General features: G+C 41.8%; 1 protein-coding gene and 1 long non-coding RNA gene across 5 annotated transcripts in view; one reads left to right on the forward strand and one right to left on the reverse strand.

Annotated features, from left to right (window-relative positions):
- Positions 1–18,838, forward strand: part of ERICH1 (glutamate rich 1) — a 94,854-nt gene that overhangs the window by 40,472 nt on the left and 35,544 nt on the right. The window lies entirely within an intron of this gene.
- Positions 4,180–17,743, reverse strand: LOC142360616 (uncharacterized). Its single transcript, XR_012763255.1, has 3 exons — positions 17,567–17,743; positions 7,607–7,730; positions 4,180–4,970 (listed from the first exon to the last, which is right to left on the reverse strand). It is a non-coding gene; the product is annotated as an uncharacterized LOC142360616 (long non-coding RNA).

The following is an 18,838-nucleotide window of genomic DNA, read 5'->3' on the forward strand; positions in this document are numbered from 1 at the left end:
CACTTTAGGAAAAACCTAAACATGAAATAAACTCAACTTATTTTGAAGACCAAGGAATTGAGGCACACATACAATTGGTTTTCTGAGTCTGGTATCCGAGAGAAAGAGCTATGAAACAAACCCCTGTGAATCAGGTTGCCATGTGGTATGTTCTGTCAGCTGTTCTTAGATTGACTGTCTGGAGTCTTGTGGCAACTTCTTGTGTTCTGAATATTCAAAGCTTTTAACAAGACAAATTGAGGAAACTTTGGCAATTTGGGGTAAGGATTCTGCATTTGCAAACAAAAAGTAATAAAATTCTTTCCATCCAGTTTTATTCCATTAAAAATATTGAACGACAAACCTATTAGAGGATGCTTACAGATAAAAATCATGTCTAATTTAGGACTTCATTAAGTATGTCTGAATAATGAAAGATGCTAAATAATCATCTCCAAATAATGAGATGCTAAAGTACAGCTCTTAACTTGGTATAATAGTCAGTGTTTTGCAACACAGATACACCAACTCATATTTCAACTGATAACATTAATAAATTAATGTAATTGATATGCAGGTGTCCAGAGAAAAAGAGAGACAGGAGACAGTTTTCCTGTCCCACATTCAGGTACTTCTAAAATTATTGCTGTAAGGTTTGTTTCTCCTTCCTCCTCTCCTCAGACTTGTTAACATGGATCTTGCAGGTAGAAAACTTATTTGTAAAAGAGTTTTTACTTTAGAAAGTGGTTTTCAATAATTCAGCAAGCAAAAAGCAGTGATAATATGGTGGTTCAGGCTCTTTTGTGTTTCTAGTAGTTAGGCTAAGTCTTCTTTTTAATTTTTGTGAATGAATTCCCCTAGTTATTTTCAGGTGTTCTGGTTTTAATTCTCTGCCAGTTTGGAAGTCACTGCTTATTATTAAAACAATATCTTTGTGCATGGTAAAATTGTAGGTGATAGCATTCTGTAATTTAGCTCTGTCCTTGCAGAAATTAATGTATGACTCCTAGTTTGTGAATGGCAGATTTTCCTGAGCTCCCAAGAGCTTCAGGCGTTCTCATGGGTATGTCATCCTTGCAAAGCAAGCTGTAGCAACAATGACACCTCTGTAAGGTTGTTAATATAAGCCTTTCCATAATGTTGCTGGTGTTTATAGATTGATCAATAACTTGGCAGGGGAGACGTCTGTGAGGTTAAGCAACTTTCTCCTCTACAGCCAGTTTCTTCTTCAGCTTAAGTGTACTTGACATTCTGGAACCAGTTACAGCAAAATGCCGGTAACAAGTAGAGATGTTGGACAGCTATAGCTGAAGAATTGTGTACTTCAGGTGTTTTCTCCTTGAATATCCTTTCTGCAGACCTTGTATTTGTTGGTAGATGCAATGACATTCCTAATAGATAAAATCACCGCAGGTTTCCTTCTGAAAATGAAGAGGATTAAATAAGCATTTGTATTTTCAGACTTCAGATAAATATTTAATCATTTGTTATCTCGGGCTTAATGTAAAAAAAAAAAAAAATCTAGATCCACTAGTGCTCATGTTTATACTGACACTGTTACCAGTTGATTTGTATCACTGGAATTAAACTGCAAGATGAAGAAAGACCTACATCAACTTCTATTACTTAATAATATTGCTTTAGAAAATTTTTAAAACCTGTTCTATCTGAACAGGAGAAGGTTTGCTTTTCAAAGGGACATGAGGTTTAAGAGTGGTCCAGAATTCTAGCCATGTGTTTAATTCCTTGGAAGTCAATACAATAAAATGTATGCTTGAAAGGAGATATTTGATGAGGTACCATGCTGCAAAAGTTAGCTGACTAATGTGATCACTTCTTTTTGGAAATCTTTCTTTAGTGCACAACATGTGGTACAGATTATACACATTTGAAGATAGGTGTAGCTTGGGCAGTCACTTATAGAAAATGTCTCCAAACTACCAATATTACAAGCAATTTCAGTGATCTTTCAAGCAGCCAGCTAGAGTGGAGTAATCACTTCTCTTGGTTTCACAACAAACAAATATGAACCTCCTGGAAGTGAGTGTGAATTTCACCAAGAAATTCACTGTTGCCTACTGAGGAGTTTTAAACACGGGATTGGACTATCAGTTTAAACTGTAAGGATGAATCCCTAGTATAGCTTTATATACAATGTAGAATACATTGATTTTTAACTACCACTCTCTAACTACACTTTCTAAATGCCAATATATCCACAAGCATGTGGGACTGTTAGAGCACCCATGTATCATGGTACAGATCAGGAGTTGTTTAATGTCACTGAAGTCTTCAGTAGTTCTTGTGTGATAGTTTCTAACATTAAGATGTTGGTAGACACCCTGCGTTAAAGAAAAAAAACAGAAAAACAACCACACACAAAAAACTCTGGATATCTTTGGAAGTGGAATGGCAAAGAATTCTGCCCCAGATTTTTAGTCCAATTTTGTGTGTGGTGTCAGGAAAGGCTGTAAATGCTGAAAATGTATTGAGGAATAAATGAAGTTTATAGTAATGTGATACACTGGTAATGCTTTACTTTAGCCATGGCTGCATGTTAATGGTTTATTAAAGATCTTTCATTTATATTTCTGTAACTGTAACTAAGTATGCTTACAGATGCTGTATTAGTTAACTATCTGCATGCTTTTGAGAAAGCCTTGAGTACTTGAATAATAACAAAGTATCTTTGAAATGAGATCTCTTTCGTGTATGTTTCTGTAGTGCAGAAAACAATGTACCCCTAATTGCGGTTTATGCCTTTACATTGCAACAAAGCAAAGAGAACACTCTGTTGGAACACAGAGGACAAATATGTGCTGAAGCAGAGTGAGAACTCTTCAAGAAGTGCATTTTTAATGAGACCTGTTTACTCTGTTAACTTCACTGTCTGTGGTGGTTCTTGTCCTTCATCTTTTCTTTGTTTCTTACCGTGATACAATCAGTGTCTCAAACTGGCATCTCCTCTTGTTTGCATGTCCATAAGTCTGAAAGTAATCTGATTAAAGTAGGTTCCGCTAGTCGGGTGGCAGTATGTGAAGCAGGAGGAGAGGGTGTTTGGGCCTTTATCTCTGTGGCATATTCTTTTTCTTGCCTTTTTATTTTAAATTATAGTGATGATAGGCATTTTGACTGAGCATCCCCTCCTCTAATAGGTGAGCCTCACAGAATGAAGAGGCACTGTGGCCTTTTATTTTCTGTTCTTTCCTGACTGCATCCCTTTAGGTTCCTGTATCATTTTTCTGTTCTTGCCCCCCACCCACTGGGTCACTTCTCCCCTCTCAGCTGGAGCATGCTCCCCCTCTCTCCCCGCTTGGCAGCTTCGTTGCAGGCTTCCCGTCGTCATAGTGACAGTAGGCAACTGATGGGAAAGGAAAAGAAATGGAGAACAGCACCAACAACCACCTTAGATCCTGGCAAAAAGCCAGCACTGTTATAGCTGCTGCCTCACTTGAGCAGACACCCAGCACTTCTGAAATCTGACACTGCTTGACGACTTTCACCTCCTTGTTTCGTAATGAAAACGTAATCAAGACCTAAGCTTTTGTGCTTAAATTGTCATGGAGCTGCAGGGGAAAGTCAACAGGGTGCTGGATTTAAGGGAAATGGCATGTTGGTAAACTTACAGCTTGGTCTGTGGCTGCTCAAGTGCTTCATCATTCTATTATCTCAGTTCATCACTTGTAAAAGCAGGAGATTCCATTGTTTTGGAGAGGTTTCTAATCACTGTTAATATACAAGATATTTTCATCTTGGCTATCAGTTGTATAGTTGATTGCATGTAAGATTATAACCTCCACTGCTCTGCTGTTGCCTGTGAACCTGTTAGTATTGAACCAAAGCAACATGTTGCGCTCACAGAATCACAGAATGTTCAGGGTTGGAAGGGACCTCTGTGGGTCATCCAGTCCAACCCCCCTGTTGAAGCAGCGTCACCTACAGCAGGCTGCACGGGACCTTGTCCAGGCGGGTCTTGAATATCTCCAGAGAAGGAGACTCCACAACCTCCCTGGGCAGCTTGTTCCAGTGCTCTGTCACCCTCAGAGGGAAGAAGTTCTTCCTCGTGTTCAGGTGGAACTTCCTGTGCTTCAGTTTGTGCCCGTTGCCCCTTGTCCTGTCTCTGGGCACCAACCTATGTGTCAAGATCCAAATACCCACTGACAGACAGCCCATGTGCATACTAAGCATGAGAATGTGACCCTGGCTCATCCCCTCGCTGTTAGGGCTTATGTGGCTCTTTAGTGACACTTGTTTCAGTGCAGTAGTTTCAATTCTCACATTCAAAAAAAAGTAGGGAGCAGGAGGAGATGGAAGGCATTTGAATGCAGAATTTCTATGGTTATATATTACCCTGCTGTTTAAATACTCTGGATGCTGTAAAAACAGAGCTTTATGTAAGTGTTTTGTATGACACAGAGAAAATGCTGCTGTCTGAAGTCAGAATTAGGCCTACCCAATGATTTCATTTTATTGTTACTCAGTTACAGCAGCTGTTGTAATTTATGGCGGTTTAGAGGCTTACAGCCACGCGTTGAGATAGCTTCCAGTAGACTGTCTTCATTCAGTCTCCACTTGGGAAATTTCTTGATCTCATATCCTTTGCTGCTGGTTACTGCCCTCTGCAAAATTTACAGGCAGCAGTCTTAAAGTACTGAACAACCCTCTGTACAACTGTAACCTGTGCCAAGGAAGCTTTGAAGATTGTCCTTCGTCCGTCTCCCTTTCCCAGTATTTTTGCTGAATGATTTTGCTTGGTAGTTGCATGCTGTCTTCCTTCGATTTTATCTCTACAAGTGGAAATTGGTTCATAATTGGAGTATGCCCTGTTAGTGATTTGAACTCTGTCAGAGCCTCCTGTGTAGTAGACTAAGGGAGAGAAAGGGAGTCCCTTACTTCGCTGTAGAATCATGATTTCCCAGTATTACAGGATTTGCATTGCACATACCATGCGTCAGCCTTGCTCACCCTCTCTCCTCCCCATCTGTGAAGGCCTGAAAAAAATGGAAGTTACGTTGATATAGCAAAAGACAGAAATACCAGAGCGCACAGATTTATTGCTGTAATCTGGCCAAAATGCACTACAGGCAATCGAAGAGCATTCCAAGGATCCCCAGTCGCTTTGAACAGCGTGTTCTGGCTGACCAAAGCTGCTGCAGTTTTTCTTATTGCTACCAAGGTTGTGTATTCTTTTGCTGCATCTATGTACCATTAGTTTCATTTCCCAGCTGCTTTGGCAGTGTGCAGCTGCATGAGTAGGCATTAGGGCAAATAGGCAGTGTCTCCTGATAAAGAACAAATCACTTCAACAGCTGCATCTGTGGTTCACAGAACTAGGTGGTTTGTATCCAGTAGACGATGCTCTGCCTCCCAGACTCCTCTGCGTGAAATCTGAGTGTTCTCAGACTCTCATCTGGTGTGATCAGCACATCTGTACTGACACGGATGAATCTGCTGGTTTACAGTAGCTGAGCACCTAGCTCTGTGTAGTTGGAGGGGGGACCACAACCTTCACTGACCTCTGGGCCACTGCCAGCGTCTGACTCTTTCCTCCTTTTCTTCATGCAGCCTCCAGTCTTGGCCTAGTTGGTCTAATGACAGGTGAAGTTTTCTGTGAATCCATACCTGTTCTGCCTGCTTCTGTATTTTTTCATAAGAATTGTGTTAACTTATTTTCTCAGAGCTATTTATTTCTGGGTGGGTTGGTACCCACCCAGTTTATTTCTGGTTGATGATACTTGCCAAGAATTTCCATGTATCTCACCCTACAGACTATCTCTCTGCATCTTGCCCCTGAGGGAGCAGGAGAGAACTCAGAACTAGTTTTATGGAACTATTTTTGCCTTATTAGGCCAATGATACCAATTTTTCACCAGTCTAATTTAATAAGCATGAATGGAAGGTTTCTTCAGTTGCTTTTTTACAAGGGTTTATGTAAAAGCTGAATTCATCAATGTTAGGAACGTTGAGAGAATGCAACATAAGCCTAATTCACTGATAAATCCAACTTTAAGTTGTGTAGAACAGGATGAAAAATACCGTGTGACCTAAAGTTCTGACTGTTAGAAACAGATTCTGCCAATTTGAATTTGTTTGGTACATTAGTCTCAGTAGGTGATGTGGTGATGGGTTTTTTGGAACCAGGACCGAGATGTGAGTGTAACACTGAACTGAGTAGCAACATCCTTGCACAGCTAGCCACAAAAATAAATTTATTTTGTTGCTTTGCTTTTCACTGGCAAATGGAAATTGCACCGTCACAATGCCAGATACAATATTAGATAAAAATTTTGGTTTGGTAGCTTGTATAATAGACTAACTAGATAGAAAAATCTTAAGTAGGATGGATCTGTAATGGTTGCAACACCTTAAAGAGAACCTAACAGACATTTAATAAAAAAGATGCATCCTTAATGCACAGTGAGCTTTACTCCTTTCATGTTTCTGTCTTAATTCCAACTTAGGTACTTTCTCATCTGAATGGCTTAGGTTTGCAGTGTGTTCACAGACTGTTCCAGTCTGTTTGCATTTCTGGTATGCGCTCAACTCCACTAGTATATCAGCATTTCGTGAGTATTTACTAAATGAAAACACCTTTTCTTAGACTGGACAAATAGGTCTATCTTATTTTTCAGTGATTGTAAAGATGAGTTAGAAGTTAATACTCTTTATTATATGTGTCTTTTTTTGTTTTTAATAGTGCTTTGTTATCCTGCTTATAAAACAAAGTGTAATATACGATTTCCAAAAATGACAAAGATATGCAGCTGTTTAGTTGATAGGAAAATGATTTGCTGTGAAACTTTATGAAAAGTGACTATGATTAAATAAGGACTCTTACCTGTAGTTACTCAGCTAGCATTCTAGAGAAAGCAGCAAATGAAGGGAAAACATCTCAAGTAGTTGTTAGTGCTCAAGTGTAGCATCTATTCTTTTCCAGCCTTTATTAAATATACTAAAAAGCTTTAGTTCTTCTATACTTAATGGAAGACTAACCTAAATTTGTTAGTTAACTCTTAAGTCCATTTTTTGTCTGTTCTCAATCTTAGCTCAAACATCTTTGGGTGCTGTTTTAACAAACAGTTGCGGTGGGTTTAAAGACAAGACAGCTGAATTAAGTGTGCACTTTTATTATGAGTCATTCTCCAGAGACCTTGACTTTACTGAATGCTCAGATCAATGCACATTTCATATCACAAGCTACATAAAATAGTAAAAGATTCTTCTGTGAAAGCCCAAATGGATAAAGGCGTGAGCAAAAATATGCATATAGGAATGTGGTTGAAATTGAGACAGTATTGATAGATCAGTACAGAGAGACAGCAGCTGCTGCGGGCTCCAGGGCTGATCTGCAGGTCTGTAACACTTCAGACACTTCCTACCCTGAACTGCAACAGAACAGATTTGTGCAAGGACCTGGTTTTATTCCACCGCTTCACTGAAGCATATGAGAATATCCTACTAAACTGCTCGTATAATTAAGAGTGAGGCATCTAGTGATATTATAACAAGTGATGGTAATAAAGTCTAGCTAGGATCAGACTTGCCATTTGGAGTAGCCTGTCTCTTTTTATGTGACCACAGAAAGGGGAGTGAATATTATGGTAGCTTATACGTTTCAGTTAAATACCTTAGCTGAACTGTAGCATTTTTACTGAAAAGAACATAGTGTCCATCCTCCCCATTCTTCTTCCAGAGAAAGCAGTTGATTGATTGCTTGTTCTGTGCTCATTTATTTCGTATATAGGTGGACACTGTAGAGGAGAGAAATGTTAATTTGTGCATGTTACAACTCCTTAAGAAATGGAAGTACGTAGCCTTAGGATAAATGGGAAGACTTAGAGTAATAAAATAGTGATACAGCTCTTCCACTTTCATCTCAGGATCCAGGTTCAATCTTGTCCTTTTTTGCCAGCTTTTCTCCTGGAAAAAAAAATGCCAGATTTTCTTGGCATCTCCTTTGTAGCACTTGCCAATGGGAATCTCACATTTACCTTCATTACTAACTCACTGTCTCTTAGGCTTTTTGTCTTTTATGTTGTGCTTACCTTCACACGTTTTCTGATGCCCCTTTTGGTTTTTCTGCTCTTTGGTGATTCTTTAACTATGTTTGCTTATGATTGTTTTAAGGCATACAGGTGCCTGGTGAGGCAAGCACTTGTAGTCAGTTCTGAAATGCTGCTCAGCTGAACTCTGGTACCATAATCTTGAATATACTATTGATGGGTGGACCCTTTAATGCTTTGGATAGAGATTTTTTTTTTTCTCTGAAAAGGAAGAAGAATATATTAAGGAAGAACAAAAGAATATCAAATACAATATGCAGCGTTTCCTTACTTCATTTGTGTTACATGTGAGTGTATCTGTTTCTAATTTCAAGTAGATTGTAAAATATTTTAGTGATTGCATGGAATTTACATGTATGCTTAAGTAATCTCAGAAGTTACTTTTCCCAATTAAAAAAAAAATCTGTTACAGTAGTTTCTTTGATATATCTATATAGAAATAGTAATAGCATACAGCATCCTTTAATAATCAGAATATTTGCATTAGAAAATAAACATTGCACTTTGTTTAGTGCAAAACCATATATATGTGTACAGAGAACTTCAGCAAAAGCTTGGGAGATGGTGTTAGAACTTTTGCACATATGCAGAAAAATATCTACATAAAAATGCAATGGTTGAATAACTTGAATGTGTTCTGTAGTGACAATATACAGTGCTTTTCCTTTTCACATTAACTCTGCCATTTTTGTTTTATTAAAAAAATTCTTGGTTAAATATGTGTATTAAAGTGAAATGCCTCTAGCACTTATATTACAAGCTGTATAAACTTTCATTGTGTATTTAATATCCTTTAGTTCAAATGTATTTACAAGGTTTTTATACTTCCCTTTTTTATACCTTCTCTTTTAATGGCAGTAATTCCATGCATTTCAGATTGCTTGCAGTCAAATGCTTGTTTTAAAAGCCAAGTAAATGGAAAGCCCTGAAGTATTTTGAGCTGTTTGTGGTCTGTTTTCTGGTGAACTTCTGCTGGCTTTTTGTGTCGCCATACTTGTTAGTACAGTGGGGGTTCTCTCTGCCTGCTCCTGTCGAAGGTAATGGCAGAAGCGAATCTTGTGTGAAGTCCTGGTTAGCGTGTATCTCCTTCAGAGGAGGAGCGAGGAGTAAAATTTAGGCTGCAGTCTTGCTGGATGTTGCTCAGCCAGAGAACTAGCCAACACCCCAGAACCAGGCACCTGCTATCTCCGTCCAGATGGCCACGTTCCCTGTCCTGCATTCGCAGAGCTCCGTGATCTGGCCCTTGCCTCGGGGAACCTAAAGCCGCTGCTGCGGTTTGTTGGTCATGTCACTTGCTGCAAGATTTTTCTGAACTCTTTGGTATTGCAGAATGAAAAAACTCCTAGGAACACAGGAACTGACTAACCAAAGGCAAACTGCCAACTCTTTGAGAAGAAAGAAACCTATACTGAGTGGCCTCTTGTCCAGCTTGACTAAAGATAGCTTAAGAAGGGGGCAGGAGGGAGACTTAACAACCATTGCTTGTGGTGGTTTCAGACTCAGCCTTCCAGCGAAACCGTAAGAAACTTGGTTTTTCTAGTGAGATGTGCAGGTAGCTTGTAACCTTACTACAGATTTCCTGGACTTTACTTTTGCTTCAAAGAAGTTAATTTTGTTGAGTTGCTGTCCTGCCTTCTCTCTGCCATTCATCAGTGAAAATGATCCCCTTTCCCGTGGTTCATTTTGCATCTCTTTTAGTTGTCCTTTGGAAAGAATCAAAAGGGAGCTGAGCTGTGTGTAAAACCCTGTATCTTTAGGACCCATATAAAACATAGTACATTGGTTTTGATTTTTTGTTTTGGTTTGGTAGTAATTTGGTTTGATGGTGTTTTGTTTTTCTTTTTTAAAGCACTTTTTCATAAACAGCCATCCAGAAGTCTTTATAGAAAAAAATAAAACTTTACTTTCCAAGAAAGCAATTTTGGTCTCCTGTGTCCCCACAGAAAATATTCAGGTTGATACATATGCAGTCATTTTTCATGGGCTTCGTGAGTAGCATGTGATACAGCCATGAGAGTAATGGTAATATTGTGTAAAAGCACTTGGATAGTTTGTACAGATAGGAACAGCAGCAATCATGTAAGGTATATAATTGTTACAGACATCACAGATGTTTAATTTTACAATACCTACTTAGCCAGCCTGCATGGTCTAATCAGCTATTAAAATTTGTGTTTTCAAGGTGAAAAAGGCCAAATGAAACCTATGTCTTTGACTCCAGCAAAACATTTCCATTTGCAAGGAGATTTTTTTTTTTTTCACCAGGCTTGTATTTGTTAGTTAAGGAAACTGTTACTGCTTAAAGAAATTGAAAAATTGTTCTCAGACCTATGTTCCTTGCATCTAAATCCAGCATCTTCACTTTATGTAATTGGCTTAATAATGTAGGGAACAATCTTGTAAATGGAGCCTACAAGCAGGCTTCGTTTTGTTCTATACAAGTCAAATGAAGAAACAGTTTTTACATTTTCTTGTTTAAACAAAATTCTGCATGGGACATGTCATCGGGCTCTGAATGTAAAAATATAATATTCCTTTAGCATCAGAAAACTTTCTGTGCTGTAGTAGCTATCTTGGGAATAATCAGATATGACTTGGCTGCCCTGAATATTAGTGGAAGCAATTTCTGCGGCTTAAGGATAGGAAGACTGAATACCCCTGTGACAACAAGCAGAAGTCAGATGAGAGAGACCAGAAGCAGAGTCTTTGTGAGGGGGAAAAAGCTGTATCACTTAATTAGTTCCCGGCTTTAGAAAAGCTTCAGATTAAAGCAGAGCAGAAATCCAGTGCGAAGGATGTACTATGTAAAGTAATGTGATTTTGTAACCCTGTCACTGCTCCGAAAGAGCAATGTGATTGACTTCAGGCTGAGTATCTCACTCAAGTTGTGCTAAGGGTTTGACGAAGTTCTGAGTATCTCGCTATTAGACTGATGTGGAGATACTTCAAATTACTTCTAGGTGGAACCAGACTAGGAGGACAGCAGGGAGAATTTTGAGGGCTTTTTGTTTGTATGCACTTGTTAAAGTTTCTGATCTCTAGTCTAATAATGTAATTGCATCTCTTCAGGAAAAATTTATCAAGTAGATTTTAGTGATGGACTGTAGCAATATTAGAGGCATTGCACAAATACTGGCAGCATAATAAAAGGAGCTTTTATTGACTAGCTGAGAAGGCATCCTCAGAACTGCAATGGTAGGAGGATAAGAAGATGGCCAGAACAGTTCTGCTCAATTTTTTTTCTTTCTGGCCCGATCGTGTGTAAGCCTTTGTGACGTGTGTTACTGATTACTACTAGAAGGTCAGGAAGAGCAAAACAAGGTCCGAAAGGATTGAATGAAAGGCGAAATACTCTGTGCTGCCCAGCTCCATCAGGGTTAAACCATCACTCAGTTACACCTCTGTTTACTTTTTTCAGATTGGAAGTGGTCAGTCTAAAATTAAGACAGAGGAAAGGTGTTTTTCTCTGAAGCTTTGTCGTCCCTATGTCCAAAAAGTCTTCAAAACTAACTGCTTAGTCAAGGGCACGTGTACTGACAGTATCCAGTACAACTCGAGATGCTTACAATGAATCGTAGCATCTCCCCAAGTGACACAGTAGTGCCTCTCATGTCAGATCTGCCAAATGACTTGTATCACAATTTCTTTGTCCAAATCTGTTGTCTGGATTGTGGAAGATGTACAAAGGAAACATCATTAAGTGCTAGATAGGGACATCTTAGACCTGGGTTTATTCCTCCTCTTTCAGATTTCTTACCTGCTGCTGGGTATTTCATTTAGGGAGAACATCCTGCCTAAAAGTCAGGTTATAGTGAGATGCTTGTAGCAGGATAAGTTCTCACTGGGAGAATACTTTTATTCCTTCCCTGAACCAATGGCATTTTATGCCAATGAGGGGATTTACCTTCCTCCGAATGGGATTAATAGTAGTATACATCAGCTAGTTCACAAAAGCCTGTGAGAGACTCAGTAATGAATATCTAAGTACATGTATACATATACTAAAGAAGGGAAAGAAAAATTATGCATATCCAGAGCATGTTATGTGTAGTCTGTGACTTATAGCTATTGATACCTAAAGTTCTGTGAAGTGGAAAATAAAATCAAACTTTCAGTTAGAGGTGTCAAGCAGTGCACCAAGTAAGAAAAAAAGCAACAGCATCACCACTAATCTGGATTGAGGGTGCAGCAATGATGGAAAAAAACTGTTCTGCAAGCAGATGACAAATTTTAAAATTTGTATGAAATACAATGTCAAGTGTAGACAGATGAACACATTTCCCTTTATCATAGTAGGGTTATTTCACATGTCGTGTCATATTGCTGAAGAACAGTAAGAAAGTCTCTTTTACTTTCAAGTGTAGATACAACGCTTCCGTGAGATGCAGAGCAACTCCTGTTTTTCAGTAAACTAGATAGGAACTAATAAGAACTTGATAATTTACTAAGCTAGACCAGTTGTTGTGCTCTCATTGCCACTTAAAGTGCTTTGCTTTTGGGAAGCAGCACAAGAAGTCCTGGAAATGATAAAGACTGAATGATCCATGTTATCCCAGTAACATTTTGCTGTGCCTAGAACTAGGTGGTCTAATAGTATGAAGCAGATGACGTACAGTGGAATCAATCCCTAGGAAAATAGAGTATGTGTAGTACATGATCTCTTACTGAGAGCACACGACAAGATCATTTCAGTCATTTCCGAAATACTTACTTGTGTAGCAGATGGTTATCAGTTGGGTTGTGGTTTTTTTCAATTTATTATGAATAATCATGTTTGTCATATATCATTTTTCATGCGTTGAAAAGCTGTAGCTGTCCAGGATGGAGCCCTTAGGAGATGAGGAGACATTTGCTCAGAGAGAGTAACTTTATAGAATGTAAAGGACAAGCAGGTTGTGGAGGAATGATGGTGGCCAGGGAATATGCCCTATGTGTAGCAGAGACCAGATGTCTGCTAAGAGCAGCGGGAACCCAGGCTTCAGAGGGACTTTCCCTAGAGACCCAAAGGGGACGGTGCAGACCCTGCTGCAACTCTGGAAGTTGCTGACATGCTGGCCTGAGAGCAAGCCTAGGCAAAGAGGATTGATTTACCAGGATGCAGCAGGCAAGGTGGAGGTATGGTTATGTATTGTTTTGTTTTGATTTTCCTCATTTTGAGTTTGCCCGCCTCAAAACCACCTGTTCTAGTGTCTGCTCTAATAATAATAGCTTTCCTATTTAAAAACTATTTTGGACTGTTCACTGTGGGGAAAAAAGGTTTGAGCAGCGTGACCTCACAGCTCTGGCCAGGGCAGAGCCCCATCGCAGCACAGCATGCAGTGAAGAACAAACCTACAGGATTGTGGCACCAGATTCCCAGCAACTGCAGACTAGCAGATACCAGTTTACACAACTGTCCAGGATCTTCCCTGTGGTGTTTCTCGTTTTGACAGCATACCTGTCTGCATATTTAAGTATATGATTAGCTTAACATAGAGCACTTGGTCATTGAGAAATGACTTACATTAATGTTTTCAACTATTCTTTAAAACGTAATTAATTTAGAATGTGATTAATAAAACTAAGCTGAACCCAGACCCTAAACCATCTATTTTTACAAAGCTGCTTAGAAACTGTGCAATTTATTTTAGTTCAAATCAGAGTTAAGATCCAAATATAAGTGGGTAAAGGAAATAGTTTAAAATAAAACACTTGGAAGTTTTGCATTCTTTCAGACTTTGCTTTTCCAAAGTGTTTTGAAGTAGGGTTTACTTGACAGAACAGTGTAATAAATTGTAGTTGTGGCAGCTCTTTCATATGTGGGGTTAAGTGTGATTGGTTATTGGATGCTGTGTAAAAAGTTAAGAAATGTTGTGGAATATTGCTAAAATTGAGTTGAGGTATCATTTAAATATTTGATAACTGAAATTGATAAATTTGGGCTGGGTTTTTTGGCTGAGCATCTTCATTTTGCTGTGTCAGTGTGTACTTCTAGATAGCTCTTTTGAACAAAAGATTGTACTTTTAGTTTAGATCTGCTCTTTGATACTGTTTTATCACAGGGGAAAACTAGATATCAGTTTTCCATTAAGTTGCTTATCATTTAATAGCCTGTGGTCCTGTAGTCTGACTTCTTACACTCCACCATTTTAGTTGGTGTATTTGGAAAGAATATTTTAAATGCTGAACAGGATTTCAAGATTGCAGCTTTTCTTATCATTTCAGTTGTTACTGGGAGCGAAGGAGTAGCGTTGGATTCTTTAAACTAAGCATTGGTTGAAAACCAGCTCTGGGGAAACAAAAAAAGACTTTAAAGAAAACTCTGAATGTGTATTTGTGTCCTGCAAAGTTAAAGGAAAGAACAATTTTTCTAAGTGTAAACGTGACATCGAATGTTTAAAATGTTTCCAGTTTTTTACAAATCTCCTCCTCCAATTCATGGTGATGCTTTCTGTTCAAATAGAAAGTTGTAATCTTATTAGCCAAACACTAAGAAGATTTCTTTATTTAGTAGCAATTAGTCTTTGCAGCTGCTAAACTGTAGAAACTCCATAGGCAGCTGTAGGATCTTTGAGCACTTCTGATTTAGTAGCCTTCAAAACAGTTACTGATTATCATTGAATCTCTGTTCCTCTTTCATGTCTGTGAATACACTCAGCTTCATGATTTTATTTTATTTTCCTTATGGAGTCAACATAAGAATTGTCGGTGGTTTTGGGAAGCACCACTGAGCCCATATAGGAAGCGCCGCATCCTGTCTGTATACAGTGGTGACTGACTCAGATTGTTTGCACATCGCCCCAAAAAACCCCAAAATGATTGAAGACAGTTTGAAATTTAAAAAAAAATAATGAAAAAGGTCAAGAAAAGGTCAAAATATTTGCTTTCATTTAAAAATTAAGTCACTGAATGGTACAGAATGTGTGTCAAAAGTTGGTATTTAGGAAAACCTGGGGGCTTCATCAAGCATAGCTTTTTGCGTGAACTGACAGGAGGCCCGAAACATTATTGTCAAAATTGATTCATTGGAATAGTTTCAAATATCTCCTGGATGCCTTAGATCAATGTGTGTGTGGACTGAGTGTACACAGCAAAAATCAAAGCAAGCTTAGACTCTGTTTCATCATCTGTGCAGCTGGGACTGCGAACGCTCATTGCTGTACGCTGAACAATCCGAGAAGCAGCAGAGAGAGTAGTAATGGGATCCCCAGTTTCTCCCTGTTCAGATGGCGTGACTGTCACATCAGGATGCTGTGATAAGTGTCAATTTTCCGAGACTGTCACAGAATCACAGAGTTACAGAATGGTACGGGTTGGAAGGGACCTCTGTGGGTCATCTAGTCCAACCCTCCTGCCGAAGCAGGGTCACCTACAGCAGGCTGCACAGGACCTTGTCCAGGCAGGTTTTAAATACCTCCAGAGAAGGAGACTTCACAACCTCCCTGGGCAGCCTGTTCCAGTGCTCCGTCACCCTCAGAGGGAAGAAGTTCTTCCTCATGTTCAGAAGGAACTTCCTGTGCTTCAGTTTGTGCCCATTGCCCCTTGTCCTGTTGCTGGGCACCACTGACAAGAGTCTGGCCCCACCCTCCTGACACCCACCCTTGAGATATTTATAAGCATCTATTAGGTCCCCTCTCAGCCTTCTCTTCTTCAGGCTAAACAAGCCCAGCTCCCTCAGTCTTTCCTCACAGGAGAGATGCTCCAGTCCCCTCACCATCCTTGTAGCCCTCCGCTGGACTCTCTCCAGTAGCTCCTCGTCTTTCTTGAACTGGGGAGCCCAGAACTGGACACAGTACTCCAGATGGGGCCTCACTAGGGCAGTGTAGAGAGGAAGGAGAACCTCCCTTGACCTGCTGTCCACACTCCTCCTAATGCACCCCAGGATCCCATTGGCCTTCTTGGCAGCCAGGGCACACTGCTGGCTCATGGTCAACCTGTCGTCCACCAGCACTCCCAGCTCACTCTCCACAGAGCTGCTCTCCAGCAGGTCGGCCCCAAGCCTGTACTGGTGCATGGGGTTGTTCCTCCCCAGGTGCAGGACCCTGCACTTGCCCTTGTTGAATCTCATCAGGTTCCTCCCTGCCCAACTTTCCAGCCTGTCCAGGTCACGCTGAATGGCAGCACAGCCTGCTAGTGTATCAGCCACTTCTCCCAGTTTTGTGTCATCAGCAAACTTGCTGAGGGTACATTCTAACTCTTCATCCAGGTCATTGATGAAGAAGTTAAACAAGACTGGGCCCAGTACTGACCCCTGGGGGACACCACTTGTTACCAGCCTCCAACTAGACTCAGCACCGCTGAGGACGACCCTCTGAGCTCTGCCATTCAGCCAGTTCCCAATCCACTTCACTCTCCACTCATCCAGCCCACACTTCCTCAGCTTCCCTAGGAGGTGTTATGGGAGACTGTGTCGAAAGCCTTGCTGAAATCAAGGCAGACAACATCCACAGCTCTCCCCTCATCTACCCAGCCGGTCATGCCATCGTAGAAAGGTATCAGATTGGTCAGGCATGATTTCCCCTTGGTGAATCCATGCTGACTACTCCTGATAACCTTCTTTTCCTTCACTTGCTTGATGATGATCTCCAGGATAAGCTGCTCCATCACCACCACACCTCCCATCAGTCTTTCTCTGTTTGTGAACAGCAGGTCAAGCAAGGCACCTCCCCTGGCAGGCTCACATACCAGCTGCATCAGAAGTTCTCTTCCACACACTCCAGGAACCTCCTAGACTGGTTCCTCTCTGCTGTGTTGTACTTCCTGCAGAAGTCTGGTGAGTTCAAGTCCCCCACGAGAACAAGCGCTAGCGCTTGTGAGACTTCTGCCAGCCGCTTGTAGAATGCCTCATCTGCCTCTTCATCCCGGCTGGGTGCTCTAGAGCAGACTCCCAGCAGGACATCTGCCTTGTTGGCTTTCCCCCTCATCCTTACCCATCAGCGCTTGACCTCGTCATCAGAACCGCTGAGCTCTGTACAATCCAAACAGTCCCTGACAGCCAGAGCCACCCCACCGCCTCTCCTCACCTGTCCCTGCCTTCAGGGGATCCCGGCTCTGCGGAGCCCTGCTGCCCTCCAGCAGATCAACGCTCCCGCCCAGCTCGCTGTCCGTTGCAGCACTTCCCAGGTTGCAAACCAGCTGGGGCAACATCAGCGGCCGAGGAAGCAGCCAGGGCAAAAAGCCTCCCGGCACGGGCAGGAGGAAAGGCGAAGCTGCCCGGGCGCTGCTAGCCCAGGCGAGGCGAGGAGAAAGGCGAGAGGAAGGGGCGCGGGGCCCCCTCGGCCTCGGCGGGCTGCCTGCCCTGGGGCAAAAGGCGTCAGTGGGGCTCGAACCCGTGGCCCAGCGCACTCCCGCCCCGCCCACCTGGCCACTGTGCCACCGAGTCCCCACCTGCGGGGGAGGTGCACGGCCACGCCTACAGCCCTCCCACCGCCCCGCCCCGCTCCCAGCCCGCCCCCGCGCCATCGCCCAACCACGCGCCCACGCCGCGACCGACGCCCGCAGCGCGCCCCGCTCCTCCCACGCACGCACAGCCCCCTCGCACTCACCGCTTCCCGCCCCACGCACGGCCCCGGCGCTGCCTGCGTGCTGCCCTTGCCTCGGGCCCAGCACGACGGGACCCCTCGCCTCTCAGCCTCCGCCCAGACAGCCGCTGGCGCCGGCGGCTGCGGGCCTCTGGCGGCCTCTCCGCTCGGCTGCTTTCCGGAGCGAAGCATCCCTGGCGCCGCCCGGGCTCCAGCGCCTCCCTGCGGGGCCAGGCCGCGGGAAGGTGTCACCGAGGGGCTGGAGGGGCTGGGCTGCTCTCGGTCGGCCAGGGGTGTGCTCTGCTCCTCCGGGTGGGGGCTGTCCTGCTCCTCCTGCCGTGGCCTGGGCTCCTGGAGCTGTGCTTGCTCAACCAGGACAAATCGAAAGTGCTGTAGATCACTAAAACCTTTGATGTGTTTTTTATTATTTCGTATGATGATTTGAAATAATTTCCATAAAAAAGAGTATAAAAATATTAATGTTGTTTTGTGTTCCTGAGATCCTGTCAGTGTTGCTTTTATTCTCATGAACCATTATATTTTATTGCTTTCATTAGCCACAGCTTTTCACTCATAGCCAAATTGTAGCCGTTGATATCTTAACTGGCACTAAAAGTAACATTTTTTTTTTCCCTTGCAAGATCCTAAACCAAAATTATTTTCCTCTGCACTGGCAGCTTGGTACACTGTGGAGAACCTACCCAGTATATCGGGGAGAAGAAACAAGTTTGAACTCGATGAAAAATAAGAAGAGGCACATGTCCTGTTTCATCTCAGCAAAAGAAAAAAAAATACTTTTTTTTTTTTTTAGTGTGCTGTTCTGAAGGTTTATTCTAATAATATTTAGGGGCCTGATTTTTAAAAATGCCTAGCATCGTCAGCTTATTCGCAGATACTCAAAGTCCAACTTCAGTTTGGTATGCCGTAGTAGTTTGGATATCTTAGACTTGCAGACACCTAGGTAAACAGCCTCCCATTTTTCATTGTCTTATGTGATGCTTTCCCTGCATGTGTCCATCTGCCATTGTCTGAACGGACTGAAGTTGTATGGATAAACTCGAGGAAGCTCATCTTTTCAGTCACGAGGTTGCCAGCAGCATGTTCATGCTGGTGGTTAGTCTGGATGGGAGGAACAGTCAGCTGTTGCTGTTAGCCTATGATAAGCTTTGTATTTAATCTCTTTGTGACTCCAGCTGCCTCAATGATGAACACAAAATAACTTGCTATTATAATTCATTTAATGAATTAAAGTCAGCTTTTTTGGCATCTTGATGTAAATCATTATTTTTATTATTT

This window comes from Opisthocomus hoazin, chromosome 2 (assembly GCF_030867145.1).
Source record: "Opisthocomus hoazin isolate bOpiHoa1 chromosome 2, bOpiHoa1.hap1, whole genome shotgun sequence".
Taxonomy (NCBI): Eukaryota; Metazoa; Chordata; class Aves; order Opisthocomiformes; family Opisthocomidae; genus Opisthocomus; species Opisthocomus hoazin.